The sequence below is a fragment of the Oncorhynchus nerka genome, linkage group LG26, assembly GCF_034236695.1.
Source record: "Oncorhynchus nerka isolate Pitt River linkage group LG26, Oner_Uvic_2.0, whole genome shotgun sequence".
Classification (NCBI taxonomy): Eukaryota; Metazoa; Chordata; class Actinopteri; order Salmoniformes; family Salmonidae; genus Oncorhynchus; species Oncorhynchus nerka.
In genome coordinates, this window is record NC_088421.1 from 8,457,060 (window position 1) to 8,476,580 (window position 19,521).

Genomic DNA, 19,521 nt, shown 5'->3' on the forward strand with positions numbered 1-19,521 from the left:
TGTGCAGGAGAGTAGAGTGATTTATTTTAGTTCCAAAAAACAAGACCACTACATAAATCAAACGCGCTCAAAACATGGAACATAAAAGTAAAGCGCGTAATAAAACACCACAATAACATGAAACAATTACACACAAAACATGATGGGAAACAGAGGGATAAATACAAGTATATTGATTGGGGAAATGAAAACCAGGTGTGTATGGAACAAGACAAGACAAATGGATATATGAAAAATGGAGCGGCGATGGCTAGAAACTGTAGTGTTTTTGCGGATGGTAGTACATTATACTGTAGTATTTAGTATAGTGTTCTACAGTACACTACAAAATGCTATAGTAAGTACTAGACATGATAGAATACTACAGTACTTACTATAGAATTATGTAGTAAACTGTAGAATCTCTCCATCATAAACTGTAGCATTTTTTTATGGAGGGGAGAGGGTAAATCCTATAAAGTCATATGCAAGGAAAACATATGCATTTAAAATGAAACTTGAAGAATGTCATTGTGAGCTAGTCGTAATGAGTAGGGCCCAAAGGTTTTTCCTGGTCAGGATGTTAGGAAAAACTTCGGACCCAAAACCTATGAACAAGGGTTTTAGGGGACATCTTCAAACATGGTAGGCTATGTAGCGTAAATCTTTAGAAATTGATTATTGTGATACCTGGAAGCATTTCAATGCCATGCCGAGGTCCAGAAAGACTGATGTCAGTCCAGAAGACTGACCAGTCCTCCCCCTCTAGTGCCTCCTTCAGGCCAAACCTGTGCATTGCACTGGCACCACAAAAGAGAAACAGAGTGCCTTCAGAAAGTATTTACACCCCTTGACTTTTTCCACATTTTGTTCTATTACAGCATGAATTTTAAATGTATACGATTTAGATTTTGTGTCACTGATGTACATACAAAATCCCATGATGTCAAAGAGGAATTATGTTTTTAGAAATGTTTACAAATTAATAAAAAATAAAAAGCTGACATTTCTTGAGTCAATAAGTATTGAACCCTTTTGTTATGGCCTAAATAAGTTTAGTAGTACAAATGTGCTTAACAAGTCACATAAGTTGCATGGACTGACTGTGTGCAATAATAGTGTTTATCATGATTTTTAAATGACTAACCCATCTCTGTACCTCAAACATACAATTATCTGTAAGGTCCCTCAGTCAAGCAGTGAATTTCAAACAGATTCAAGCACAAAGACCAGGGAGATTTTCCAATGCCTCACAAAGAAGGGCTCCTATTGGTAAACAGGTAAAAACAAAAGCAGACAGTGAATATCCCTTTGAGCATGGTGAAGTTATGAATTACACTTTGGATGGTGTATAAATACACTCAGTCACTTCAAAGATACAGGCGCACTTCCTAACTCAATTGCCGGAGAGGAAGGAAACTGCTCAGGGATTTCATCATGAGGCCAAAGGTGATTTTAAAACAGTTACAGAGTTTAATGGCTGTGATAGGAGATGATTGAGAATGGAACAACATTGTAGATACTCCACAATACTATCATAAATGACAATGTGAAAAGAAGAAAGCCTTTACAGAATAAAACATATTCAAAACATGCATCCTGTTTGCAATAAGGCACTAAAGTAATACTGCCAAAAATGTGCCAAAGAAAGGAACCTTTTGTCCTGAATACAAAGCGTTATGTTTGGGGCAAATCCTACACAACACATCACTGACTACCACTCTTCATAAATTCAAGCACGATAGTGGCTACATTATGTTATCGTCAAGGACTAGGTGTCACGCCTTGGCCTTAGTTATCTTTGTTTCTTTATTATTTTGGTTAGGTTAGGGTGTGACATGGGGGATTTATGTGTTTTGTCTGGTCTAGGGGTTTTTGCATGTTTAAGGGGCTGTTTCCTTTCTATGTAGTTTGTATGTCTATGGTTGCCTAGATTGGTTCTCAATTAGAGGCAGCTGTCTATCGTTGTCTCTGATTGGGAACCATATTTAGGCAGCCATATTCTGTGGGTACTTTGTGGGTGGTTGTCTTCTGTCTTTGTGTCGTGGCATCAGATAGGACTGTTTCGGTTTTCACATTTGTTGTTTTGTAGTGTTCTCGTGTATGGTCTTGATTAAACATGTTGAACTCTAACCACGCTGCATTTTGGTCCTCCTCTCCTTCAACGGAAGAAAACCGTTACACTAGGACAGTGTTTCCCAAACTCGGTCCTGGGGATCCCAAGGGGTGCACATTTTGGGTTTTGCCCTAGCACTACACAGCTGATTCAAATAATCAACTAATCATCAAGCTTTTATTATTTGAATCAGCTGTGTAGTTCTAGGGCAAAAAACATAAACGTCCACCACTTGGGGTCCCCAGGACTGAGTTTGGGAAACGCTGGACTAGGGAAGTTTTAGGATGAAAATTAATTAAATAGAGCAACGCACAAGCAAAATCCGAGAGGAAAACCTGGATTCAGTCTGCTTTCCAACAAACACTGGGAGACAAATTCACCTTTCAGCAGGACAATTACCTATAGCACAAGGGCAAAAATGCACAGGAGATGCTTACCAAGACGACATTGAATGTTCCTGAGCGGTCTAGCTACAGTTTTGACTTAAATCGGCTTGAAAATCTATGGTAAGACTTTAAAATGGCTGTCTAGCAATGATCATCAACCAACTTGACAGAGCTCGAAGAATTTAAATAAAGAATAATGGACAAATATTGTACAATCCAGGTTTGCAAAGCTCTTAGAGAATTACTCAGAAAGACTCACAGCTGGTATCACTGCTAAAGGTGATTCTAACATGTATTGACTCAGTTGGTTCAATACTTATCTAAATAATATGCACTATTCAGTGGATTTGAAAAATATTCAGACCTCTTCATTTTTCCCACATTTTGTTATGTTACAGCCTTATTCTAAAATGGATTAAATACTTTTTTCCACTCATTAATCACAATACCCCATAATGACAAAGTAAAACCAGATTTGTAGAAATTTTTGCAAATTTATTTAAAAAAAAACAAACAAATAGAAATATTTACATAACTATATGAGACTCGAAATTGAGCTCAGGTGCATCCTGTTTCCATGGATCATCCTTGAGATGTTTCTACAACTTGATTGGAGTGAAGCTGTGGAAATTAGATGGATTGGACATGATTTGGAAAGGCACAAACCTGTCTATATAAGGTCCCACAGTAAACAGCGCATGTCAGTGCAAAAATCAAGCCACGAGGTCAAAGGAATTGTCCGTAGAGCTCCAAGACAGGATTGTATCGAGGCACAGATCTGGGGAAGGGTACTAAAGAATATCTGCGGCATTGAAGGTCCCCAAGAATACAGTGGCCTCCATCATTCTTAAATGAAAGAAATTTGGAACCACCAAGACCACCGCTGGGACAAACTGAGCAATCGGGGGAGAAGGGCCTTGGTCAGCGAGGTGACCAAGAACCCAATGGTCACTAACAGAGCTCCAGAGTTCCTCTGTGGAGATGGGAGAACCTTCCAGAAGGACAACCATCTCTGCAGCACTCCACCAACCAGGCCTTTATGGTAGAGTAGCCAGACGGAAGCCAGTAAAAAGGCACACAACAGCCCACTTGGGACTCTCAGACCTTGGGAATAGATTATCTTGTCTGTTGAAACTTAGATTACACTCTTTGGCCTGAATGCCAAGCATCTTGTCTGGAGGAAACGTAGCACCATCCCTAAGGTGAAGCATGGTGGTGGCACCATCATGCTGTGGGGATATTTTTCACCGGCAGGGACTGAGAGACTAGTCAGGATCGAGGGAAAGATGAACGGAGCAAAGTACACAGAGATCCTTGATGAAAACCTGCTCCAGAGAGCTCAGGGCCTCAGACTGGGGGCGAAGGTTCACGTTCCAACAGGACAATGACCAAGACAATGGCCGGAGGAGAAGAGGGATTTGGAGCGGTCTTCTGGTCAGACTTGGGAGGCGCGCACACCACCCACCGCTTCCGAGTATATTACTCGCTAATGTTCAGTCCCTGGATAACGAAGTTGACAGGATCAGGGCAATGGTTTCTTTCCAGAGAGACATCAGGGATTGTAACATACTCTGTTTCACAGAAACATGGCTCACTCAGGATATACTGTCAGAGTTGGTCCAGCCATCTGGATTCTCAGTTCATTGCGCCGACAGGAATAAACATATTTCCGGGAAGAAAGGCGGGGGTATATGTTTTATGATTAATGACTCATGGTGTAATTGTAATAACACACAGGAACTCAAGTCCTTTTGCTTACCCGACCTAGAATTCCTCAATCAAATGCTGACCGTATTATCTTCCAAGAGAATTCTCTTTGATTATTGTCACAGCCGTGTCTATCCCCCCCTCAAGCCGATACCACGACTGCCCTCAAGTAACTTCACTGGACTTTATGCAAACTGGAAACCATATATCCTGAGGCTGCATTTATTGTAGCTGTGGACATTAACACAGCAAATCTGGGGAAAATGCTACCTAAAATCTATCAGCACATAGACTCTAGTATTCTTGCTGCAAAAACACTCAACCATTGTTATTCCAACTTCTGGTATGCATACAAGGCCCTCCCCCGCCCTACTTTTGGCAAATCTGACCACGACTCCATTGCTCCTCCCTTCCTATAGGCAGAAACTCAAACAGGAAGTACCCGTGCTAAGGACTATTCAACACTGGTCTGACCAATCTGAATCCACGCTTCAAGATTGTTTTGATCATGCGGACTGGGATATGCTTCGGGTAGCTTCAGAGAATAATATCGATGTAAATACCGAGACGGTTACTGAGTTTATCAATAAGTGTATATGAGATGTTGTACCCATTGTGACTATTAAAACCTACCCTAACCAGAAACCGTGGATAGATGGCAGCATTCGTGCAAAACTGAAAGAGTGAACCACCGCATTTAACCATGGCAAGGTGACTGGGAATATGGCAGAATACAAACGGAGTAGTCATTCGTCCGCAAGGCAATCAAACAGACACAACGTCAGTATTGAGACAAAGTGGAGTCGCAATTCAACGGCTCAGACACGAGACGTATGTGGCAGGGTCTACAGACAATCACAGACTACTTAAGGAAAACCAGCCACGGCGCGGACATTGACGTCTTGCTTCCGGACATGCTAAACACATTCTTTGCCCACTTTGAAGATAACGCAGTGCCACCGACGCGGCCAGATACCAAGGCCTGTGGGCTCTCCTTCTCCGTGGCCGACGTGAGTAAGACATTTAAACATGTTAACCCTCGCAAGGCTGCCAGCCCAGACGGCATCCCTAGCCGCGTCCTCAGAGCATGCGCAGACCAGCTGGCTGGTGTGTTTACGGACATATTCAATCTCTCCTTATCCCATTCAGCTGTCCCCACATGCTTCAAGATGGCCACCATTGTCGCTCTGGATAAGAGCGTCTGCTAAATGACTTAAATGTAAATGTAAATGTATTGTTCCTGTACCCAAGAATGCAAAGGTAACTGAACTAAATGACAATCGCCCCGTAGCACTCACTTCTGTCATCGTGAAGTGCTTTGAGAGACGAGTAAAGGGTAATTTCCCCTCCACCTGTCACCCTAGATCCACTTCAATTTGCCTACCGCCCCCATAGGTCCACAGATGACGCAATCACCATCACACTGCCCTATCCCATCTGGACAAGAGGAATACCTATGTAAGAATTCTGTTCAGCATTCAACACCATAGTACCCTCCAAGCTCATCATTAAGCTTGAGGCCCTGGGTCTGAACCCCGCCCTGTGCAATTGGGTCCTGGACTTCCTGACAGGCCGCCCCCAGGTGGTGAAGGTAGGAAACAACACCTCCACTTTGCTGATCCTCAACACTGGGGCCCCAGACGGGTATGTGCTCAGCCCCCTCCTGTACACCCATGACTGCGTGGCCATGCACGCCTCCAACTCAATCATCAAGTCTGTAGAGGACACAACAGTAGTAGGCTTGATTACCAACAACGACGAGACAGCCTACAGGGAGGAGGTGAGGGCCCTGGTAGTGTGGTGTCAGAAAAATAAACTCTCACTCAACATCAACATCATCACTTCATGAAACAGCAGAGGGAGCACCCTCCTATCCACATCGACGGGACAGCAGTGGAGAAGGTGGAAAGTTTTAGGTTCCTCGGCGTACATATCACTGACAAACTAAAGTGGTCCACCAGTGTGGTGAAGAAGGTGCAACTTCAACTTCAAGGCTGAAGAAATTTGCCTTGTCACCTAAAACCCTCACAAACCTTTTCAGATGCACTATTGAGAGCATCCTGTCGGGCTGCATCACCGCCTGGTACGGCAACTGCACCATCCACAACCGCAGGGCTCTCCAGATGGTGGTGCGATCTGCACCAGTCACTTTAATAATGTCACTTTAATAATGTTTGCATATCTTGCATTACTCATCTCATACGTATATATGTATATATTGTATTCTATACTATATCTTAGTCTATGCTGCGCTGACATTGCTCGTCCATATATATAAATATATATATATATATAATATTCTTAAACTCCATTCCTTTACTTAGATTTGTGTGTATTATGTATTTGTTATGAAATTGTTAGATATTACTTGTTAGATATTGCTGCACTGTCGGAACTGGAAGCACAAGCATTTCGCTACACCCGCAATAACATCTGCTAGACACACGTGACCAATAAAATTTGATTTGATCTGTTACCATGACAAACTGTCCATATGCTGTCCATAACGATTTCAGAAACAAACAGATTTCAAACAACACAGATTACCCTCAGCTCCAGCTAAATTAGAAACATCATATTTTCTTGCCCTTCAGAATATTTTAGCATGAAGATACTGAACATTTCATAATTTATGGAAATAATCATCTAAATCTGATACTCAACTAGAGAAAGGATCTAAGGATCTGTATTTGCCATTGGCAGGAATTGAAGGAAATGTGTAGTTTGTTTTATGATGTGTATGAATGGACACTGTTCTTGGTTGCGTATAGCAAGTGTTACTTTGGTGTTGAATTGTGTGCCGTAGTGTAGTTCTGGGTTTGTGGATAACATAATCAAAGGTTGCGGTAATGGATAGGACTTGTGTAGTTGTGTGGGTTTTGTGATTATGTAGATCTGTGGCTGTGTACTTGTCTATATGATTGTATTTCGTTCTGTGGTTGCGGATCGGATATGGTCGCAACGCTTACTGCTTAGTTCTGTGGTTGTGTACATGGTTGCTCATGTTCTCCCTCTCTTTGTGTGTGTGTGTGTAGGTGTGTTTGCATGTGCGTGAATGTTGTGCATTTTACACACATATAGCATGTTGTTTGAACCCAGAGACACAGTGTGGGAAATCCCTATGCGAAGGGAAAGCAGGCAGAGCACAGCTGCCCTCTCATCACATGCCCTGAATGTAGAGCAGTCTGAATGCCGTCTGGCTCTGCCAACAAAGCATGCCACAATTTTATGGGCTTGTATATACTTGTGGTTCACCCATGATCCTAAAGCCGGTCTCTTAACATCTCTTCCACAGCCCAGACAGTCCTTTCCCTTTTCTCTATCTTTGTCTCTCTCTCCCACAGAAAGTCCTACAGCGCTTACTAAACACACCATGTCATAATGTAGGAGGCTGAGCTTCTCTTCAACTCAAAGATATTGCTTTTGACATTTAAATTAGGCCAATATGAATAGTTGGCTAGGCCGAGACCGTTTTGGAAGAGTCTGTAAATACTTGGTGTGTCAGGATAATTCCTTTACTTTCAATCTGACCAGACAGAACCATTCGGTCTTTCCAATTTCTAACGGTTGTGTATTATTGAAACTGTACGATGGGTCAAATAGTCTATCATTACACTGGTGTACCAACATTTGACTTTGAAAGTACTAAACCAATTCGACACTTAATTCTACTGCCGATCAGGATAACAATATTACACTAGATCAGCATTTAATAAATATTGCGATACAGAATATGAGAAAAAAAATCACGTTTTGCTTCTTACTAAAAACCTGATGCTCAAGGCCACGCAAGTGCTGAGCCAAATAGGTCTAGGTTAATGAGCTCAATTGATGATATTTTAATGACGCTCAATCAATGGCAATACATCAAGGAGACAATGGTGTTGATTGATCAGCTCTTTAGGGATTAAGCACGATCCATTATCATTAGTCATTACTGCATTCAGTCATTCAGTGTGTACATCTCTTTGCTAATCATCAGGTTTGATCGTTAGGAGGACGGGGATAGAGGTACTCACCGCTCTCAAACTTGCAATTGTTCAGGTTGATCCACAGTCATCTGAAAGAGAAGAAACAGACAGACCGAGGGACAGATTAGTGCATTCTGACCGTCCCCGATGAAACACTGACAGTCCCCGACTAAACACTGATCGTCCCCCACTAAACACTGACCGTCTCCGACTAAACACTGACCGTCTTCGACTAAACACTGACCGTCTCCGACTAAACACTGACCGTCTCCGACTAAACACTGACCGCCCCCGACGAAACACTGACCGTCTCCGACTAAACACTGACCGTCTCCGACGAAACACTGACCGTCTCCGACTAAACACTGACAGTCCCCGACGAAACACTGACAGTCCCCGACTAAACACTGACCGTCCCCGACTAAACACTGACCGTCCCCGACTAAACACTGACAGTCCCCGACTAAACACTGACCGTCTCCGACTAAACACTGACGGTCTCCGACTAAACACTGACGGTCTCCGACTAAACACTGACCGTCCCCGACTAAACACTGACCGTCTCCGACTAAACACTGACGGTCTCCGACTAAACACCGACCGTCCCCGACTAAACACCGACAGTCCCCGACTAAACACCGACCGTCCCCGACTAAACACCGACCGTCCCCGACTAAACACAGACCGTCCCCGACTAAACACCGACCGTCCCCGACTAAACACCGACCGTCCCCGACTAAACACCGACCGTCCCCGACTAAACACTGACCGTCCCCGACTAAACACTGACAGTCCCCGACTAAACACTGACCATCTCCGACTAAACACTGACCGTCTCCGACTAAACACTGACCGTCTCTGACTAAACACTGACCGTCTCCGACTAAACACTGACCATCTCTGACTAAACAGTGCCCTGCTAATGCCAAGTTTAACTGAATTTCCATTCACAATATTGAAATGTTTTCTCCAAACATCCAGATTTGAGTGGGATATACTTCATTGACTATAAATCCTTGTAATAATAATGTATGTTTCTATCAAACATATGGTTTCATTGGGACGGCTTTCTACATTGATTGTAAATTGTGCTTCAAGTCAAACACATTGCTAGCCAAGCTTTTACAATAAGATCCAGCTATACTGAGCTGCTCAGTGTCAGCAGCATGTCATTTCTGTAAAGGCCTGAGTTCCCCAGTGCCTACTAACAGGAAGCACAGTGCACCAAAGGCCCCTCCTTCCATTTCTCCCCCCTCTCCCTTCCCCTGGTTACTGAGCCAAGATCCTAGACATACACATCATTGGCCAATACAGGAGTCTGATTCATACAAGTGTTACTACCACCACCTACTGGCTACTGGTCTACGGAGCACCATGCTCACCCACACTGCCAAAGCTCACACCTCATAGCAAGCAGTGCTAGCTAGAGGCTGCTAAACCGCAAAGCCACATTCATGTTTTCAACGTGCCCAAAAGTCAACCTCATATGCATATACATAAACAAAAACATAAATAAACAAACAAACAAATACATAAATGACAACGTAAATAAATAAAGAAATGTACTGAACCAACCGCTCTCTTTTAATAAGAGTCAAAATAAAATGGGTGGGTGTATCGCATTGTGACTGGTCCTCATAAAAAAATCATGCACCCTGACAATAATTAAGAGCAGGGCAATTTGACTTCCCGCCGTTGGAAAAGACAGACTCTTAAAAGGTACTGGTCTTGTAAACAGCATCTGAGAGCTCATTTTAAGGACCTGTATAGTTCACATGGCGCTTATTACTAGTTTCTGAACTGTTAAGCCTTCTCCTATCCCAGTAAAAAAAAAAAAAAGGGGTGTGCCAAACTGTGCAGTAAAGAAATCCGCCATAAACTGTCCTTCGCTCTGCTCTCTCAGAGTCCTTCATCGGCTCCTGAATGTCATACGGTATGCAAGATATTTTAACGAGGAGATCAACTGGGTGGTGTGCCGTGGTGGGTACAAGGTTGACAACCAGGGTCTGGGTAAAAGAACACATTGCCTGCTTATACATGATATAATTTTAACTACCAATACTATCATTATATTTATCATCAATGTACATAGAAATACTAAACGATTATAACAGTATTTGGTATGCAGTAATAACATAAACCAATAAATGGGATGGTCCTTGCATTCTGGTCGTTGCTTTTAGGAGCCCAGCTCACTCTGGGGTGTCTCCATTTGCCACCACCACCTGACACCCCTACTCAACCACCTGTACTACCCAGCAGCACCCAATCCTATTTGGATCTCTGACCCTCAATGTCGGGCAGCAGACATCAAAAAGATCCCCTTGTTTACCCCTTGTTTGTGGGGTTGTGGCCCCATAGCCGCAGCTTTCGTCGCCTGTGCGGTTTGTGGGCGTGCCGAGGACCTTGGGGGGCCTCTGGAGGGGAAAGAGTAGGACGAGAGGCCTGGTTTTATGGACAGGTACTGTAACCGGAGAGCTGTGCTCCTGGCTGCTGCAGCGTCGCCCACTGTCTTTACAGACAGGCAGCTGCTCATAACCAGCCCGACGCTGCCTCCAGGCCCCACCCCCCTGTGCCACCTCCCTCCCTTCCAACCCCCTAATACATTTCTCCCAGCATCCCCCTCAGACAAGGCTCAGGCTGCCCCTTGGGATCCAAATGGGCTGCCAGTACTGCCACATTTATGACATAAGTAATGTGTGTGTGTGTGTGACCACGTTCGTCCAATCACAAAAGGATTAGGAAGAAAATGGAGCCTTGAGGTACCTCTTCTTCCTCTTTTTCTTCTACCTGATGAGTGTCACTCATGGAGGGACATTTGGAGTGTTGGGCTCTTGTCCCTGCTGACCACCATGTGCCTTGTTGGTCCCAGGGGATTCACACGATGATGATGGAGACGTCTCCTCATCTAGGACATCCTCAGGAGGCCTCATCCTATTGAATGCAAGAGGAACCAAAACATTATTTAATTATCAGTACCATATATACAGTACCAGTCAAAAGTTTGGACACACCTACTCATTCCAGGGTTTTTCTTTATTTTTACTATTTTCTGTATTGTATAATAATAGTGAAGACATCAAAACTATGAAATAACACATATGGAGTCATGTAGTAACCAAAAAAGTGTTAAACAAATTTGTATTTTACCAAATAGGGCTATCTTCTGTATCCCACCCCTACCTTGTCACCACACAACTGATTGGCTCAAACGCATTAAGGAAAGAAATTCCACAAATTAACTTTTAACAAGGCACACCTGTTAATTGAAATGCATTCCAGGTGACTACTTCGCGAAGCTGGTTGAGAGAATGCCAAGAGTGTGCAAACCTGTCATCAAGGGAATACTTTGAAGAATCTAAAATATTAAATATGTTTTGATTTGTTTAACACTTCTTTGGTTACTACATGATTCCATGTGTTATTTCATAGTTTTGATGTCTTCACTATTATTCTACAATGTAGAAAATAGCAAAAATAAAGAAAAACCCTGGATTGAGTAGGTGTGTCCAAACTTTTGTCTGGTATGTATGTATGTATGTATGTATATATATATATATATATATATATATATGGGTATATATATATATATATTCGGCATTTGTTCAAAAATATTTACATTCAAGACCAATATAAAATCTTAGTTGGTCCCCATTTGAGAAAGTAGGAAATTGTATGTGCTTTGAATTAAAAGCATTGCGGGTGTTCTGGGAATTAATCATTAACAAACTACCAGAATAAACACTGAACAACCACATCTCTGCTACCAGTGTTAACTGCTGTGTCAGAGTCCGCTTCTGGGCAACATGTCAGCATAGCAGTAGTAAACACGTTCACCTCCAGGAAGAGAATAGTAGAGATGATGTATTCTACTAACCAACACCCCTGTGAATGTAAACAGTGAGGAGTACCCACATGGCTAACCACAGGGACACCTGAGCTAAGTAGGGCAGACAGTAAATAGCTCAGATTACGAGTGTGGGCTCATCAAAGCACTGAGGTTAACCAAGAGGGTTACTATAAAAGTCCCAGGTAGGTAACTGGCCACCATGCAGGTGGATGGGAGCTGAGACACCCAACCTGGCTGGATACCATAGCAACATAACCACCTTGTCTGGTCCTTATTCATCTGGTTCCACGGATGGACTGTTTGAACCCAGGTAAGGTGACAACAGCCCTCTAACTAAAAGCACAAGCTGAGGTGTGGAAACGGGTGTGTGTAACTGATAGCCTACCTGGCATTCCTTTACAGCACTGCTCAAATATGACCACACTGGTCTGGTACTGTTCTCTTACCACACTTCCGCTCTCACGGTGGAACAGCTATGGTGCAAAACGGAATTGTAACGCAGCTGGACTTTACATGTGTCAAGTGTATGCCTACTCTGTCCCAAAAAACACAGAATGATTCTGTTAGATTGTCAGAACCATAGCCTACACATATCAGTAAGCTACTCTACAACCATAAAATGCATGACATAGCTAGCTCATCTTTGACATTCTGTGTAAGTTACAGACAAACTGGCATGGGGGAAATGGAGGGAAACGTGAGGGCACAACTGTAATGTTAGCTACCCTACAGTAGACAGTAACGTTAGCTAGCATACTTAAAACATTTATAATTTCAACATGCACATCAAACTATGCCACTGTGGACCAACTTCAACCCATTCTAGCTAGCCATTATTGACTGTCTGTCGTTAGCGTTAAATATTATTTTTTTAAATAAATATACCAGTAGCGAATGATTCTTCGCCACAGGTCAGCAGGCATGATGCTCCAGACCGACCGTCTTTTGTCTAGCACAGAGACTTTTCAATCAACCTTAACAATTTCTTCCAAACATGAAAATGTCTGTATCCAGTTACAGGTGGTGCGTTTGAATTTGAAGTAATCCAACAATGTGTACACGCCATCTTTCAAATCTTCTCTCATTGATCGAGACAGGTGAGTGTCTCGATCTGCGGCACTTTGGGGTGGACACCTGTCTTAATCAATGAGAGAATATTTGAAATAGACAAGAAGGAGGTGTACACATTGTTGGATTACTTCATGGAGCATTTTCTAAATTCAAACACACCACATGCAACTGGACACAGATATTTTGAAGGATACATGTTTGACTGAATCGAGAACAAAGATAATATCAGCAAGTTAAGGTTGGTCTAAAATTCTCTGTGCAACCAGTACCTAACCTATAACTCCCGGTAATAAATACCAAACATCTTTGGTTAAATTACATTATTAGGTGTAACAATCTGTAGCTACGCTGTAGCCTAATGCATCAGCTCAATTTCTATATTCTCTATGAGTCTATCTATTCAACTGGTCACGGAAAGCTATAGGCCTACTGGGTGTGCAAGCTTTTGTTCCAGACCTGATTCATCATTCTTACTGTTGACCAGAGGGCTGGGGTCAATTTGAATTGAATGCAGTGAATTCAGGAAGCCATTTTAATTTAAAATTCTGAAATGAAAAAAAACATTTGAAATAAATCACTTCTACTTCTCAGTTTATTGAGAAGTCATTGAAAATAGATGCCTTTTTATTTTGAATTGTTATTCAAGTTTACTTCCTGAATTGACTGCCTTCAATTTGAATTGGTAGGCCGCCCTAGTTGACCAGACTGAAGACCATGAGTGACCCAAAAATCAAGATAAACACTATCATTCAGTTCACCGTGCACATTATGCTCCCTGGATCAGTCTCACCTTTTCCTCCCTAAGACCTAGTAAGCCTATTTACTCTATGTGGATGTGTGTTGTGACATTTGATCTCAGAATAGGGGCGGATGGGCACTGTCCTGCTATATCCCCATAGAGCACTGGTAGTTTAGACATAATCTTGCTTTCACCCAGAACGTTTGGAGATACACTTTTGGACACAACAGCTAGCAGTGAGTGGACTTTTTCATGGTAGGCCGTCATTGTAAATGAGAATTTGTTTTTAACTATCTTGCCTAGTTACATAAAGGTTAAATAAAATAAATGCAATAAATGTTCAGTATCATAGTAACACATTAACACCCCAAGGGGGCAGGTGGTGTGAGTGTAGCCTACACCAGCTGTTTCTTCTTTGAGTTGGCCATGGCCCCAGTTGGAACCATTGGATGGTGGGTGGTGGCTGCTCAATAGGTCGGCCTGCTATGGATGGACTGCTATGCTATTTGAGTGACTGACTGCTTGGTTGGGTTTACAGCACACCCATTGTCTGAACTATGGGGATGGCTTCTATATCAGCCTACATGACATAGCCACTACAGTCTACTTCCTCCCCCCATCAGTACTCTCCTCTGACTGATCCTGTCAGATATCTAGCTGTTGGGTGGCCATTTTCCTTCCTCACCCTGAACAGGGCCTATAAATCAGGTGGTCCCCTCCTCCACCTCCTCCCCCTACCCTTTCACGCATTCAATTAATCCAAATGATTTCTACAGGAAATCTGATGAACCAATCAATTCACCTGCACATTTCAATACCCCTGCAGATCCATCGAGTGCCTCTGTGGCTGTAACTGCATGGCTCCATCGCTCTTGTAAAAACATTATTAATTGCCACGCGAGCTAGGCCATCCATCTTTCTCCGTCCGTCCGTCCGTCCGTCCTCCCGACACGGCCCCGACAGGCAGCACAGAAAAGGCTGAATGTGTAATAATGTGCTCCGGCGACAGGCCGCGCCTACTACTACGTCCCTTTTAATCCTATTAAAACAGCTAGCAGCTAAAGGGCCGCTCCTCTCCTCTCTCTCGCCATGCAGGGCCCAGTGTGATGCTACTGACACTGGGAGACAATGGTGTGGGCAGGAGGTGGGGTAATTTCAAAAGACTCGTCGGCCTCTAGACTCTGCACCTATCATTCGCTCTGATGGTGGTCATTGTTTCCGTGTTATTGTTGGAAGGAATGCTGAGGATGTGTGCAGTGTGTGTGTGTGGGGGGGGCTTTTGTTGTAGCTACGGTAACCTACCACCACCCCCCCATGCCTCACTGTAACCCGTGTGCCTGCCATTGTCTGCTAGAAGCTTCCCTCCTTCCCTCTGCTGAATAAATGGAGTAACAAACTGCTCCAGTTGTTTTGTGGTAGTTCAGTGCTTGTCTTTGGAAAGTTATGTACTGTGTATCTGGTGAATATTATAACTTAATGACTGTCTTTGTCAGAGACAGCTGTGGCACCACCTTTCTTCCATTTTACACGTCTAAAGCCACATCACCAGCAGATGGTCAGTGGGGAAGAGAGAACCCTGGACCTCTACCCTCCCCCTCATCCACACACCAACCTCCACGTATCCCACCTCACAAAGCTGGTCAGTGTCCATCAAGGTCTGGACAAGCCCCACTCACTATAAAGCCATTGCATGAAAACACTAGCAATCATGGATATATCTGAAAGTCTATATGTTGAATGTGTGACACTTTGTGACAGTGTTTAGAAACTTGATCTAAAATCTATAGATCTACAACCTTCCCTATAAAGGCCTGATGAAGCAGACTCATGCTCTTTGGTATAGTGTAGAACATAGCCTAGAGAATTGGTTCTAATATCATTTCCTCACTCAGCCAGCTAATTAAACCAGCGGCGCATCAGCAGTTAGCACTTAGTCATAATGACAATCATAACCCTTCTGTAGTATCGGCAGAGTAGTCTACAGGGTTTTTCATTCACAGTGAATGGGCACAATAAGCATCCATTCATTCACCCAGTGGATGAATGAGGGATCAGGGTCCCTGTTCTGTGTTTGTGTGGTTCTACAAATACAAATCCAATGGTCAGCGGGCCAGTCGGACACATTGCGTTTTAATATCAGCCTGCTGAGAGATTGCCCTGTTTCAGAGCGCTAATCAATTAGCATGCTCTCGTTTGTCACAGCCCGTGCCCAGAGAAATAAGCTTCAGTCGCCTGTTAAGAGTATATTGATTTTACACTTGCCACAGTCAAGGCATATTGTTGATGGTGTGTGTCGTAGGAGTGGTGAGGGGAGGGAGCTTGTTGTGGTCTTTAAAGAGCTTGCATGTGATTCAGAACACTGCCCACTCCCCTACTCCCTCCCGTCTTGCAATTTATTAGCGACTTCAGCCCTAACCCAGAAGATCCTTTGACACAAGCAACTGAAAAAAAATTCACAGCCAGGCCCACTTTTTCCAATACCTCAGGCCACGTTGTGCTGCTACGGCTGTGGTTATAGGCCTCGGAGAACCTGTAGTGTTTACTGAGGATCTTCGCAGATTCTCTGTCAGTTCCTGGATGGTTAAGGGGTTAAAATGGAGTAGTAGGTGTATGGGAGGAAACAACATACAGTGGCAGTTGAATTGGCTTGCCTTCAATATAATTATGAGAAACAAATCCATTTTGGGGAAGTTATGCTGAACAAAAATAAAAACGCAATGTGCGACATTTTCAACTATTTTACTGAGTTACAGTTCATATAAGGAAATCAGTCAATTGAAATAAAGGCCCTAATCTAATCATTAGGTCCTAATCTATGGATTTCATATGACTCCCACCCACTGGGTAGCCAGGCCCAGCCAATCAGATTTTTTTTTCCCACAAAAGGGGCTTTTCACAGACAGAAATACCCCCCCCCCCCCCCAGTTTCATCAGCTGTCCAGGTGGCTGGTCTCACACGATCCCGTAGGTGAAGAAGCCAGATGTGGAGGTCCTTGCCTAGCGTACACATGTTGTGAGGCTGGTTGGACGTACAGCCAAATTCTCTAAAATGACATTGGAGGCGGCTTATGGTAGAGAAATGAACATTAGATTCTCTGGCAACCGCTCTGGTGGACATTCCTGCAGTCACAGCATGCCAATTGCACGCTCCCTCAAATCTTGAGACATCTGTGGCAATGTGTTGTGTGACAAAACTGCACATTGTAGAGTGGTCTTTTATTGTCCCCTGCACAAGGTGCAAATGTGTATTGATCATGCTGTTTAATCAGCTTCTTGATATTCCATAACTGTCAGGTGGATGGATTATCTTGGCAAAGGAGAAATGCTCACTCACAGGGATGTAAACAAATTTGTGCACAACATGTTAGAGAAATAAGCTTTTTGTGCGTATCGAACATTTCTGGGATCTTTTTTTTCAGCTCATGAAACATGGGACCAACACTTTACATGTTGCATTTATATTTTTGCTCAGTATAGTCCCATCACCGACAAAATCCCAACCGTAGTTCTACATTGCTTATGAAACTTTGACATGGTTATTCTGTTGAGAGGGAATAAAAAGGATTCATGTACACATGATTAAATTGCCTGGCACTACTTCTATATATTGTGATATGGATAAGTGTAATCATTATTTTCTGTGATATATGAAAACTCTTTTATATCTTTTGCTTCAGAGGATAAAAAAAAAACTAGATGGCTTCATAAGTTGACGCCCACTGCCATTGGTTACAACATAAACGCAACCCATACCATATGCTCCGCCTATCAACATCCTCTGTTGTCTCCATCTGCGCTGTGGGCTCAGGTGCCAGGCTTCAAACACAGCTGCCCTTTGACCTCATCGACGGATTACCTCACCACCCAACTGTTTTGCTTAGGAGGGTCAGTGTTATGTCGTTTTTCATCCTCCGTTCACTGCATTGTCATGGAAATCATGTCTACGTGGTCGCAGCAGCAGCGTGATCACAGTGAACGAGCCTCAATTTCTGGCCAAAATTGGATACATCTCACAACCATATTGCCGCATGATTTCTGCTTAATGTACAGCCGTCATGTGGGCTCATGAGGGATGGGCTGTAATATATTGTTAATTAAAACAACCGTAATGGGCATCATGGAAGGCCCAGTGGAGGCTTCCATTTTAACCAATGGAGGCTTCCGTTTCAACCAGAACCAATGAAGGCTTCCATTCCAACCCAATAGGCTAATAATTAAAATATGTATGGTTCTGTCGCGTGTCATCTCATAATTGAAGGTTGTGCCTATATTGGCTATGACAGGTAATCACTATTTTCTCTCTTCTTTTTTTAATCACACACACACACGGATGTCAGCTGTCTGGTATTTCACTCTTGCAGCTTGGCTTAGCCTTTGTGTGTGTGTGTATAGGACCAGTAGGAAACACAGGGGTTTTGCCTCCCAGCCTCTGGTCTCAGTCCGTCCTGCCCATGTGTGTGGCGACCAGGGTGGGCCTGATGGAAACATGACACCCTGGCCCCATGTGAGACCCATCTCCCCCTTTCCCATTATAGGAAAAGTCCCCCTAGCTGCAGCTGTCTCAGCCCCCCCACCTCCAACACATGTACACACACACACACACACACACACACACCCATAGTCCACAACACAACACAACACTACACCTCACCACATGACCATATAAAGACACCAAAACACAAACAACAAAACCACCTCTTTACTACTCCTCCCAGCCATCATGAAGAACAGAATCGGACCCCCCCATCCACCATCAACCACTCCAACTCTCTCTCTTTCACACACATGCACATGCACGCATGTCCACAGACACACACACACAAAAACACACAAACACACACTAAGCTGGTTAGGAAACTCTACACGTCTGAGTGTGGGTTTATCGGCATCCGTGTGGACAACAGCCGTCAGCCCGTAAAACCCTCTCAGAGCCTCCAACTGCCCCACAATGGAGACCTATTAGACTTTTTATCACGTCTATGCCGGTGGTTTTGAGGAAGAGGGGAATCTCACAACCCCCAAAATGGCTGCCCAACGACCAATAGTGCCCACTGTTGTGACAACATGATTGGTGTGGCTTTTCTATGTTTTTTTTACATTCATTGAATTGTGTTTCTAATTTACAATAACTGGCATGAAGCTGCGTAGTGAGTAGCGACACCGTGCAGTGATTGTTGTGTGGTGCACTAACTTTGACTTTAGCGTGTAGTTCTCACCCTTTGACGTCAAGCTGGCACGGTGGAGAACTGTGCGATAGCCTACATACCCACAGAAGCCAAAGCTGCTGGATTGAAGTTTTGACACTGGTTCAGCCCCATGCTGATCTGACTGCAGCCACTAAATTAAGAGCTCCCACTCGAGCCGTCAGAAGGGGCAAGGATCAGCTCTGGAGGATTTGGATGGCAAGAAATAGCTGGAAGTTGGATTCCATCAACATCTCCTCGTGCAAGTAGCCTTTAGTGGCCATGATATATCTGTAGTTGTAAAGGATTGCAATTTGAAGCTGTAAAGTTGCTTGAATACAGTGTGTCCGGTCAAGTCACAATTCAGGAATTTGATGTAGTCATATTCAACAATCAAGGTGTATTTTTCAAACGTTTAAATTGTCATTGGCACCTTGAGAGAGTCTCAGTTTCCCCCCCTCTAGTGAGCAGGTTCGTCATTCACAAGCTACAGGAAAGTATATTCAGAACCCACTTCCC